Source organism: Ammospiza nelsoni, chromosome Z, assembly GCF_027579445.1.
Source record: "Ammospiza nelsoni isolate bAmmNel1 chromosome Z, bAmmNel1.pri, whole genome shotgun sequence".
NCBI classification, from domain to species: domain Eukaryota; kingdom Metazoa; phylum Chordata; class Aves; order Passeriformes; family Passerellidae; genus Ammospiza; species Ammospiza nelsoni.
This window is the reverse complement of record NC_080669.1, coordinates 30251141-30264692: the sequence shown is the minus strand read 5'-3', so window position 1 is coordinate 30264692 and position 13552 is coordinate 30251141.

The window sequence follows — 13552 nt, the reverse complement described above, 5'->3', positions numbered from 1 at the left end:
AATGTATGCTTTGTGAATTTTTTTCTCTTTTACTCATTGCTACACTTCGGTATGAATGTAAGTGTGATCAGTTTTTAGTGATTTTCTCAGAGGAAACATATGAATCCTTCTTTTAAAGCCAACTTTAAAGTATCATGTAAGTAATAGGATTTTTAAAAAGTAATTATGTGGCTTATAAATTTTATTTAATTTATAAAGATGCAATATTGCCAGCAATTACTTAGTTTGATAAACTTCCTCTTAATTTACCCAACACAATCATAAATTTACCAGGTGCAAATCACATACTAGTGGCTATATTGGTATTTTGTTTCATGTCTGTGACCTTTCTTTGAGACAAAGAAAAACCTGGATTCCATTTCATTTCTCAGTGAATAAGTGCAACAGAAGTCTGAAACTATGCACTCATTTTCCACCTGAAATTTGCTGAACTGGCTGGCCCCACAAATATGTCCCTATAACTGTACTAACCCCAGCAAAGGAGGCCAGGCTAATGTAATTAGTAAGATTCAGTGATGTATTTATGGAGTCCAAGATATGCTATCCTAATGGGAAAACATTGACTAAGGAAAACTGTACTTTGATGACTATTTCCTGAACAAACGCCTCCTTTCAGGGTGAGGAAGATGAAATGGATCAATTATGAACAGGTTAAGTAGAGGTTATATACTGAATACCTGCATGGGACAGATCCTTCATGCAGATTCTTCAGCTACTTCATAGGCCAGCTGAAGATCTTCATTGTAGATGTGTCTACAGGATTCATAAGCATCTCAGACCTCTGTTCCTGATTGCTACAGACTTTAAAGTTAAACTTTAAATTGCATCACTTAGCATTCTTGAACATTTTTTTCATATTGTCTTTAAGTAGGGACAAATAGCATTGTCTATAGAGAAAGTTATTTTTAGACAATATGGTAATAAAATACGGATTTTGGTCACCATCAACTGCCACTGTATTTTCTCATGGGCTAATCAAAGTAGTTTATATTTTTTACTGTTTTCCTAAATGAAATATATAAATTAACCTAGTACATTTATTTTCTTAGAAGACAAAGTATTTTTACACTATCATTTCGTTGATCGAGTTAGACATGAAATGACAGTCAGGGATGCATTCTATTTACTCTTCTATTTGTTACATGATCCTATATTTAAATGTATTGATTTACCTTCTTGCAAGGAAATTATCTGGGTACATTTATTTTCAAGCTTTATGAGTAAAGTTGTTTTTTTTTTTAAATTGCACCTGTTGTAATAAATTTATTAATGTCACCTTGCAGCCAAAATGGTTTAAACAAGAAAACCGCAAACATGGAATTGCACTGATTCTGGCTGCTATGAGGAAAGTTAGCTCTATCCCAACCGTTCTATGTGCATTCTGCTTTTTCTTGTGTGACCAGTGAGAGGAGACAAGGAACTGGAGTGTTTAACCTACCTTGAAGCTACAAGCGCCCATGGGCAAACTGGGGAGGAAGACAGCTGTGAAGGAAGGGGTCATCCAAGAAGACTGTCACTTGAGCTGCGGCTGAGAAAAGGATTGGCAAGCAGTGATTCTCTACACATAGAAGAAGGACTGAGAGCGCCATGATTGTGGTGAAAAGATTTCTGGCACTGTAATGGTCAGGCAGTGAATACTCTGACACAATCTCTCTGACTCACGCCACAAGAAGGAAATTGTTAATTGGGTTCGAAGGACTGTGTGGATCCGACTGCCTGGCGCACCAGGTCCACAGAAGTATAAGGGCGGACATCAGGGAACAGTGTACCCACCCTAATGTCATCAGGATACAGTGAGGAGGAATCCAGCTATATTTCTGGACTGACAGTGTGATATCAGCAGTTATCTGTTTTGGAGGCTGAGGAAAGCCTAAAGGGAGATGAGCAGCCAAGTATCCTGTTGTGACCAACCCAGAGACCCAGTGTTCTCTAGGCATAGGTTACAGCTGCAGAAAGTACTCAATGACCCAGAAAGATACTCATTGCTTTTTGGTATATCCACCAAGAGCACAGAGAAAATTGAACAGCTGTCTACCTTTCCAGAATCTTGGAGGATTCCACCAATGTACGATTGCTGTAGATTGAAGATCAGCAAGAGCCAATTTTTATAGATTGAAATTTACAATTGTAGCCTAATCCATACTGCTTTTCTACTTGCTCTTTTATTTTGTGTTTACACTGCATGTAGTAGAAATGCTTGCATGTTCAGACATTTTCTGCTGAGATTCTTTTACCCCGTTTATTTTAAGACAGATAATGAGTACTATACTACTTTATAGGCATAAAACCTGCATATCTTCTGACCTGGTTTTCTGAACAGGTCTCACTGTAGGTATATGTAAAACAAAACAACAGTTTACCATAAATATTGAGAGTAACGTTTATGCAGTATATAATCCAGTTTTGATTCACTTCTAATGGTTTTGCTGTGACACCACTCAATATTCTCTGTCTTTATTATGAATTTTGGATGTCTTCCATATAATCTGATTGGTTAGAGCATGCTACTAATAATACCACAGTGGTGGGTTTGATCCCTATGTGGGCCATTCACTCAAGAGCTGAACTTGTAGTTCCATGTGCATCCCTTTCAGCTCAGAATATTCTGTGGTCTGTGATTCGCTTCCATTAGTCTTCATTAAAAATAAACTATGCAGGGCTTAACAGGGCTTATGCATGTCAAATCTACTTTTTCTTCATTTTAGTTTTGATGGTTTGTGTGGCTTCTACAGAACCTCAGGAATTGGAGATTTTTGGGTCCATGACAATGGAACTCTGCATGCAGTTTGAGACTCCGAATGTCACAAAGGCGAAAACTGTCGATTTGACTCCCATTCATGAACTCTATAAGAATGCGTCAGCATGGTGTAAATATATAGAGAAAACTACCAAAGGATCGGTCCAAGTCCCAGTGCAATTGCCACGGGGTTTGTTCTTAATTTGCGGAGACAGAATTTGGCACGGCATTCCTGCTAATGCCACGGGAGGTCCATGCAGCATTGGGGAAATTTCAATACTATCGCCTGATTTGAACATGTTAAGGGAGAAAAAACGCAGAGAAAAAAGATCAATAGAACAATATGCGGCAGATTGCAATGATAAAATCTTTTCTTGGGACAAGAAAGCGAGTATTGCTACCGCAATTTTCTCACTGCAAACAGCATCAGGGGTAGCCTTGACTCAAATCGACCGCATGGGTTGTTGGCTGAGCAAACATGCACGGTCTGTGTCTGTCGCATTGGATGACATGTTAAAAGACATCAGTGGTACAAGGCAGGCGACTCTTCAAAACAGAGCGGCGATCGATTATCTATTGCTTGCTCATGGACATGGGTGTGAAGAGTTTGAAGGGATGTGCTGCATGAATCTCTCAGATCATTCAAGGTCAATTCATGAAAGTATCAAAAATATAAAGGACAGCATAAATAAACTTGGCGAGATCACAGGATCATGGATCGATCAGCTGGTAGACTTCTTTGACATCTCTCCCATTTGGAGAGGAATTTTAAGAGTAGGGTTTTATGTTTTAATAGTTCTCCTAGTCCTCATACTTGTCGTCCCATGCATATTTGCATGTTTAAAACACACTATGAATCGGATAACAAAGGAAGTCTTCCTGGTGCAAACAGAAGGGGGAGATGTGGGATCTCAGCACCTCAGGATGGAGGTGCAGAGAGGCCGAGACCACCCTTGGGGGGCTCGGGAATCCTGGAATGTTGCCAGAAGTGTCTGGTGGCAGGATTTTGATCCTACACAGGAGACGACGCCTGTATGAGGACTGGGAGGATTCCACTGGGTGTATGGTGAAGGGATAAGTTAGTTAAAGTGTAAAACACAGGGTTTAGGATTTTGGTACAGGGGGGTCTAAAGAAGTAAGATGGAGGAATTGGGGCATGTCCTGTCCTTCTTCTTCTTCTTCTTGGCCTCCATCTTCTGTGGTGGTGGTGGCACTTTGGGATTGGTTGTTACTAGAAGTGCACAGGTTAATAAGAGTAGAAAGTATTGGAGAAAAATGATAAATATTGTACACGTAACTTAGGGTATAAAGATAAGTGACCGCCCGGGGGCTTGGGGAGTGTGCTCATGGCTGACTTGCTGTGCAGACCTCTGTCGGGCTGAAAGAAAATCTTTTAGATAAACAATTAATAAACACCAAGACCGAGACAAGATCAGAAGTCTCTCCTCGTCCTTTGAAGCGTCGGCTCTCCAAGGCCATCCCTGGGCCTTTCCAGGCCACCAGAACAGCAACACAGAAAAACGGTACAAGTGGCGTCCCTGAGAATTCCCTGAGAATTCCAGAGCACCTAAAACAGCAGCAGAAAACCTAACAAGCCTAAACAGCCGAGAAACAGAGCAAATGGCATTCTCTGAGCTATCACTCTCCGGACATAAATCAGCCGGTCATAAATCAGCAGCAAAGAAACAAAGAAGAACGCCGAAAATTTACAGGTTTGTGCTGTCAAACTGAGCACTGTTGTTAGAAACTTATGCAAAATCAGATTTTTTCATGTTATGAAAAGTTGTGCTATTGTTTGCAATTTGTCCACTCCTGTTAAGTCAAATTTAGGGTTCACTGGGTGCAAGGAAACAGAGCAAATGAGAAAATGAAATCTTCATCTTAACCTTTATTAACTGTAAATTTCAGCATCTCTCTGTGCTATTGCTAATTCTCTAGATAATTTTTTCTGAATTTGTTGAGAGCTCAAGAACTTTTTTTGGGCCTGACATGTGGAAAGTGATGGGAAAACATTTTCCTTGGGCTAGACTCTTAAATTCCATCACGATATCTGAGGAATGGGAAGGAACAGTCAACTAAAGTATAAAAGCGTAGTTGTCAAAGTACGAGCAAACCTGAAAAGTACGAGCAAATTTAATGCTATATTAAATTCAATCCTTATTTTGTTATTTTGAACTTGAACAATTTTACCTGTTTTATAGGATTCTCACAGAATAATGAGGAAATTACACATTCTACAATAATATTCCTGTGTATTACTGGGTCTCTACATGATAAATAAAGTATTTGCAGAGGGTTTTCCAGCTTGTATGATGTATAGTGTCTCTGACCATAATTGGAAGCTATATTCAGAAAGGGCGATGTGAGAGAATAAGGGTAAACTTGTAAGGTTGTTTCCTCATAAAAATTTTCAGAGTTTCACTGTACTTGTTAACATACATTAAATGCTTTACTCCTTTGGGGAAAATACTCCTTCTTGGGAGATACACTGGATATGCTGAGAGCAGCTAAAGCCATGCATCAAAGTGCATGATGCCAAAGTTTGTTAGAAACCAATGAAAGTTGAATTTCAGCATTCAACAGCATGAACAGCATGTTGTTGTGCATTTTTCTACATCAGTGATCAGTGCAACCTTTGGTGGAAACCTTTCTAACTCACTGTGGCTATCCTTTAGCAGAGGTAACCGTGATGTCTTTTTCAGGACCGTGGAAAGCAAGAGAGAGACCAAGCGAGATGAGCAGCAGAAGCAAAACTTTGCAAATAAATAAGTAAATAGAGATGATGACAGAACAGGTGCAAGTGGTTGCTAAAATGAAGTGCACATAAGCTAAGAACATTATGTGAATTACTAGCACATTCTTTGATGGCTTATTAAGACTGGTTTCACCTGAATCACTTGATATCTACATTTTGCATCTGCTAGTCTCAAGTATCAACACTATCTTAAAAATGTCAGCAAAAACGTCAGTTTAAATGTAGGGAGTGGCATATCCTCTAGGAAATCTGACGTATGCTCAGAACAAAGTACATCATTTCAGCACTAGTCAACAAAAAATTGATAATGCTTTCCTGAACTCCTGGCTTTGCATGTGATATACTTGATTTTCGTAGCTGGTAAAGTTCTGCATTTTGAATTCAGTATGAGAGTAGTATTGATAACACACTGATGTTTTAGTGGGTGCCAGATAGTCCTTACCCTTAGTCAAAAGCTTTTCAGTTTTCTAGTCTGCCGGTGAACAGGTGCACAAAAAACTGGGAGGGAGCACAGCCAGGACAACTGTCCCAAAGGCATATTCAATACCACTGGATATCATGACTAGTATTTAAATTTGGAGGGGAGAGAGGATTGATTGGGAGGGGGCAGATGGCTGCTGGGGTGTCATGGTTTGACCCGGAAACAGGATTTCTGGGATGCTGTGGATGGGGCCAATGAGTGCTCAGATTTGAATATTGCCATCTGGCCCAACCACTGGGCATTGGATCCACCTCTGAGAACACAGGGTAGAAGCAGGGCTCTCCCCATGGCAGGCCTCTTTGGATTTCCTGCGGGAAGGAGTTGGGTCTCTCTCCCCCGGCCCAGTTGCTGGCTGGGGAGGGGAGGGGAAAAGCCATGCGGCCCGGCCCGGGAGAGGTAGGCCTGGCCCCCCCAAGGGTGGAAGGAAGTAGTAAAGAAATGCCTGGAAGCAATGGGCAGCCTGTTCCCCCGCCCCCCCCCCCCCACCCCCTTGGAGATAGACAGAGAGAGAGTGTGCAGCCTGTGTTCTGTGTTTGTGTGCCGTTACCTTGAATTCAGTACACATGTGCTGGCAGCAGGCAGCCCGGCTGAGGAGATGGGGGGGCGCAGCCAGGAGTCCAGCCGCCTGGAGGAGTTTTTAACCCTTTTTGGACAATGAAGACCTTACAGAACATTAACCCTTCCTAGACGAGGGATAAAAGTAGAGGAGGACAAAGGAAATGAGTGAGTGATGAAGGCCTGGACCAGAGAGAGAGAGAGTGAGAGATGTTGGAAAGATGGAGAAGATGGAGTGGCATTTTATGCTGGACTCTTTTGTGTAGCCATGGACAGAGCCATGTTTCCATGAGATACAGAGACTGAGTCCAGGGGGAGAAATGTCCCAGTGTCAAAGAAGATTCAGTGTGGGTACCCCTCGGCCCCAGGGGGTATATAAAATATGGGGGGGACGGATGTCCCAAAGGTGAGAAGGTGAGATACTGTGCTTTTCTGGAACTGGACAAAGCATCCTTAAAAAGACAACCCTGGAAGCAGCCCTGATCCCTGTTCGGTGGTGAGAGCACCGGAACAAGGACGGAAGAGGCCACCATGACACACAGAAGGTCTCCCTCTCCTCTTGAGGAACTGAAAGTTTGAGCATTCTAAAGGGTGGTGCTGGACCCAGAACTGGTGATTTTGGAAGATGTATTGTATTGGGAATTTAGGGGGGAGGAGGAGGAGAGTGTTTTTGTGAGGTTTTCATTTTCCTTGTGTTTTTTTTTTTCTTTTGTGTGTAGTTTAGTAATTGTTTTTTGTAGTTTAGTCAATAAACTTTTTCTTTTTCCAAGTGAGAGCCTGCTTTGTTTATCCCTGGTCAAAATCTCACAGCAGACACCAGAGAAGGTGTATTTTCATGGGGGCATTTGGCCTTGTGCCAGTGTCAAACCATAACATGGTGGATGGGCTGCGCATTGATCACAGAATCACAGAATGACTAGGTTGGAAGAGACCTTCGAGATCATCAAGTACAACCCATACTCTAAACACCTTAACTAAACCATGGCACCAAGTTCCATATTCAGTCTTTTTTTGAAAGGGATGGTGACTCCACCACCTCCCTGGGCAGGCCATTCCAATATTTTATCGCTCTTTCTGTGAAAAGCTTCCTAATATCCAACCTCTATTCCCTCTGATGCAGCTTGAGATTATGTCCTCTCATTTGTTGCCTGGAGAAAGAGACTGAACCCCACCTGACTACAGCCACCTTTCAGGGAGTTGTAGAGAGTGATAAGGTCACCCCTGAGTCTCCTTTTCTCCAGGCTAAACAGCCCCAGCTCCCTCAGCCATTCCTCACAGGCCTTGTGTTCCCAGCCCCTCACCGGCCTCGTTGCCTCCTCTGGACACACTCAAGTGTCTCAAGGTCCTTCCCAAACTGAGGGCCCAGACCTGGACACAGCACTCGAGGTGTGGCCTCATTCAGTCAGTGGGTGCTTAACAGTAGTGCTGTGCAGCAGTTATTTATTTTGTTTTTTCTCTCTTTTTTATTACAATTATCACCTTTTTTTTTTTTTTTTTTTTCAGTTATTGGAGTGTTCTAATCTCAACCAATGGGGTTTATTTACTCCTCTCCACCCGAGGCAGCACAGTGAGTGAGCAGTGCTGTGGTACTTAGTTGCCAGCTAGGATTAAACCACGATAAGAAGAAATTATTTTTTATGCCCTAATTGGACATGCCTTTCCTCAACCTCTCACTTGATAATGAAATTTGTGTATAAGGTATAATAAATGCCTGTTTGATAAACTAAATAGACTTCTATATTTTTTATCAGGCTTGCTGCTTTCTGATATCAGTTACTTTGGAGACATATCTGCATAAGTTTAGATCAAGAGAAGGAAAGGAAATGTTGTTATGAGAGGCAATTATGAATTAATGATGGCCAATAGGTGATTATGCTTATTAGAATCATCATATGGAAGAATAAGGCATGCAAGAAGGATCCATACTTGTAGCAAATCTTACTTGTTTTTATGGAAGTGGTAGATTTTTTCTTCAGTTTTTTTTTAACCGTAAAATGTTACTAAAGTTTGGGCTTTTTTCCCCAGCCAATGTAACATGATGGAATTGTATGCACCATATAAAAATGATTCCAAGTCCAGAGATGCTATATTTACCTTTTTAAAGTTATTAAAATCTTGATAAAAACTATTGTAATAGAAACATACAGAGAATATAATTTAAGGAAAGAAAGTGTACTATAAAACAGATAATGAACAAGATAAAGGATCTAAATTAAGGAAGTGAAAAGTTATGTAAGAAACAACTTGAGGCTTTTAGAAGAAAAGTTGGGCAATAAATGGTATATTATGTGAAGGATGTACATGGATCTGTTTATTCTTATGCAATGTGCTGATTGCATCTCTCTGCAAGGAAATAGTTTTGCTGTGCTTTCAAAGTAATTGTATTGTGTTATTTTCAGTAACAAAACTTTATTATTTCTTCTGATGTCTGTCAGTTCCTACACATCTTTTGTGTAATATTTTACACAAAATTGAGAGGATTGAGAGGAAACCATACATACACATTTTATTAACTGTATTGTCTTTCTATAAACAGTAGTGTAGATTTCATCACTTGATATTTCTTTTATACCTTAAATATATTTTTCTGAGAAAACACAATAGTGGATTGATTGGAAAAAAGAAATACTGTCTGCATCATAGAAAATAATTATGCTTTTTCATAAAATGTTATGAAAAGATGAGTAAATGGATGAGAATCTCATAAGGTTTATCTGTTTCATTTTGCTATCAATTTAATAGTACAAATACACTAATAAATATATATTTCTCTTTCTGTCTGTCTGTCACTCTTTCTGATTTCCCCAGTTATAACAAAATCTTTAAAAGTCATGTCTTGAGATTCTAAGAGTGAAATATTTGCAGTGATCCAAACATATCTTACTGTCTGAGCACCAGTTCTTTCTAATGCACATGGGTTTTCAATACAACAGATATTTGCATAGCACCAAAAAAACTTTTTTGATTTTATTAGTAGCAAATATAAAAATCTATGAGATATTATTAATAATGTAATCTTTTTAATGAAGCGGTCATTTTCAAAGGAATCCCTAATAATAAAATGATGCTCTGACCAGATAATTCTAACTAGAAAAGCTATTTAGGAAAATATTTCTATTCAAATTTATAATAGGGAAGACATTAATAGAAATCCATTACATAAATTTATAATATGTGAGAAAGAAATGGAAGAGCACTGAATTACAAAAAATGTTCTTGATTAAAATTACGTAGCTTCTTCAATAGCAATGTTTTCACAATTTGTTTTGATGGAAAATTGTGTTAAATGCACATTGATATAGCATTGATAAGTATCAGATCAATTCAAAATCTTTTGTTGAGTTGGTGATTAAACGGTTTTGTGTAATAAAAACTTTTGAAATATAAATATCAGCAAATGTTTCTAATGGTTGCAATTTGAAAGATATATACCAAACCAAAGTAGAAGTATGTATGGAATGTTTCCTTTAAGGAGTTTTTTTGGGATATTAGCAGAAATCACATATTTATGGAAACTGCAAAAATTTGTGTGTAACTTGAATCAACAACTTTATTTGATGAAAATACAAATGGTAGTTTGTAAATCTAACACTTTTTTTAGGCATGTGCTCTAAATAAATGCAAATTCCTTTTCAAATATTATTTATTAAAAATAATTCTCTTTTTAAAAGGAGATGACCCTTCTAGAATCAAAATTTTGATTCTGTTGAAATATTTCTACACTTAAATTATTCAAATCATAATGCAATCGATATTTTCTGCAAATATTTCAGGCAATATTCTTCTGTTCAGAAGATTTATTTATGCATTCTGTCAAGAATCAGCAGCAGCCATGACTAAACAATGTGGTTATAACTGTTTGCGTGTAAGACCAATGCAGATAGATAGGACACTAGGTGCATTTTTTGGGATTTATTGCCTAAAATTTATTAGTGTGATTCTTTTTGGTTAAATTTCACATTGTTCCAACAGCTGGTGGTTGGACAGATTTATTATGCAAACAGAATTACTCAATGATAGTATTATAAGTCAAGATCACTGATTTGGAAATTTCAGTGCCTTTATACAAAATGCTTCTCATTTTCAAATTCTTTCTGATAACATCTGTTTCTTTACTCTAGAATATGTAATGGTATTAACTCATTGTTTTGTTTCATTCACTATTATAGATCAGTGTTTCGCAACACACAGAGCTCTTGAGGGTACTGTTTTATTTTGCTGGAAATTATGGTCCTGAAATATTAGGTATGACAGAGGAAAAAGAATACAATTCTGCTGCTGAATGAAGCCCAAAGATTTTCATCATATGCAATAAAGATGTTTAAGTCTTTGTAAGTGTTTATAGATTTTTTTTTCTATAGATGGAGAATTTAGTATTCTAATTAATTCTATTTTGTCGGATAACTTAAAAAACCCCTATGACATGTTAATTTTCTACAAGAATTTTTTGGTTTTTTGCAAAACTTAGTCTTAAAGGTAGACAGAGGTGACACAGAAGAGAGTAAATTTTCAAAGTATTTGAGGATATGTGAAACTAGCAGACATTTTCAGAAGAACATAGCTCTTCTGAAAATCTCTGCTAATTTCACATATCTGTTCCAAAGTGTCATATATCTGTTCCTGTATCACGTGTATATCTGTTCCTGTTTCAAATGTTTCACATATCTGTTCCTGTTCATAGTCACTATCTGTTCCAAAATCTTCCTCAGATAAATAGGAACCTTGTTAGTGAACACTTTTTTGTTTCCCTTGAGCCATCAGTGAGTGTTTTGATAGGTCGGTACAGTCCTGTAAACACTAGCACAAAATTTGAACTGCTCCTTGTATCACTTGTAGCAGAACTTAAAATTTTTGAGGAGAGTTATAAATATTTTTATTGTCTTATTTCTATAACATTACAGCTTTATATACAGTGTAAACAAGAAATTTAAAGATGCCTTGAAACTCTAGTTAGCATTTTTGAAAAGTTTGAAATTGCTCCAAGATTTCCTCTTTTTCCTCTAAAAAACATGTAAATTCTCTTTGCACTTCATTCTGAGAAGAGTAAAAGACATTTAGAAAAATGTAATGAATATATATATATATATTCCTCTTTTGTTAGGATAAAATGTTTTTGAGTGTTATTGAAGGTCTGTAACAACTCTTTACAAAACCTTAAACAGCTGTAAACTCAGGAGCTCAGGTTAAGCATAATTGCTTAGTCCTAAAGGTAGATTGAGGTGAGGCAGAAGAGAGTGAATTTTCAAAGAATTTAAGGGTATGTGAAACTAGCAGGCATTTCAGGAGCAATTGTAAGTATAATTGCTTGGGAGTTGAGAATATGCAGACTTACAGGCCAAATGACTTATGCAGAGAAAGAATGTGAGAGCAGAGCATAAGATTTTTAAAATTCCCATCCACACAACACCTTGTCCACAGCACATTCCTCTGTGTTGTGACATTAGATCTATCACACTACCTGTTAAAAGTAGAGTGGGTTTAGCTTCAATCAGATTTTTGGCTATTGTGAAAACTCCCTACAGCTGCAAATTGCTCTGAGAATGTGTAGGTAGTGGTTCTTACAGTTCCTACATGCACGTCCTTATAAAGATAATGTGACAATATTTAAGACAGAGAGACTAGTTTATATTGTCAATCCTGTATTCACCCAGAAATAAATGCAGAAATTAAAAATGGAAGCAGTGATTGCTGGACATTTTAATTAAAAAAGGTAGATGATTATGGACTTTGTGTAATCACAAGATGGACTTTGATTTCATGTCAGTAAGACTGGTGAAGTTTTTAATTCAGCATCTTTGTTACAATTTTTGAAGTTCAGTGATAACCAAAAAGGCTGAAGTGACAACAGCTGGAGTGAAGATTTTGTTTAACACAGGTGATAAACTTCAAAGATTTAAAATTGCCTACAACATTTAAATCTGAACTTTAAACCTGATTTAAGTCAACGTTCCAGTTTATCATTATTCTTATTTCCTAACTGTAGCATGCATGCCTTTCATTTGTCTCGGTATTGGTTTCAAACCATTAAATGTCAAATGCTAAAAGCCAAGTCACTGTTCTATGTTTAATATTGCTAACTTTTGTACTTATGTTGATCCTGAAAACTATGAAGAAAGACTGTGAGTTTTCAATAGGAACTATTAACAGAGACGTTAAAAAATTCTGAAAGAACTGTTTTTATACTGTATTAATAATGTTCCTTTGGATGACAATATGTTTTTTAAATTTAGAAGAATTTGAAGTGTAATTTCATATATGCTTTATTAAATTATAAGAAAAGCTCTGAGTTTATAATTTACTATATTTTTTACTACAATTCTGGCATGATTTCATCAGTAAAAATTCTACACTCTGGATAGTCAACACTGAACAAAGCCAACTGGAGACACCATGGAACCTCTTTCTGGGACATACTGAAAGTTTTACCAGGCCTTACACATCCTGACCAGTTCTGGCCCTGCTTTGAGTGACAGGCTGGACCAAAGGACCTCTGGAGGTCCACTGGAAATTAATTAATTCTATGACATTTATCAAAATGTTGATCATTTTGCTGCTTCATTTTACAAGCAATGAACACTTCAGACTCCACCAAAATGAAAATGCAGAGTCTACCATTTTCCTCTAGCAACCCAAAATTTGAATTCTTCCTTTTTTCTGCAACATTCAGTTTTGTATTTTAAAACCCTGAAAAAGATGTCGTCTTCTCCAGCATTTTTGTGCGCTGTAGGCTATCTATAAAACTAATTTTAGAGATATGATCACGCATAGAAATTCGGCATGTACCTGCTGGAAATGCTATGAAATGGCTCAGGATAGACGAAAAATTTGTTATTCAAAAAATTTGTTATTCAAAATTTGTTATTCTTTGCCTCAATATTGCTGGAAACCTGGGACATGCTAAAAGGGCTTTTCTTAATTATTTATTTTGACCATATTTTTTGGGACAATATCTATTATTTTAAGACAGAAGATAACAAATTAACTAAATTAACTATATTTACACAAACATCCTAAAATAATTTAA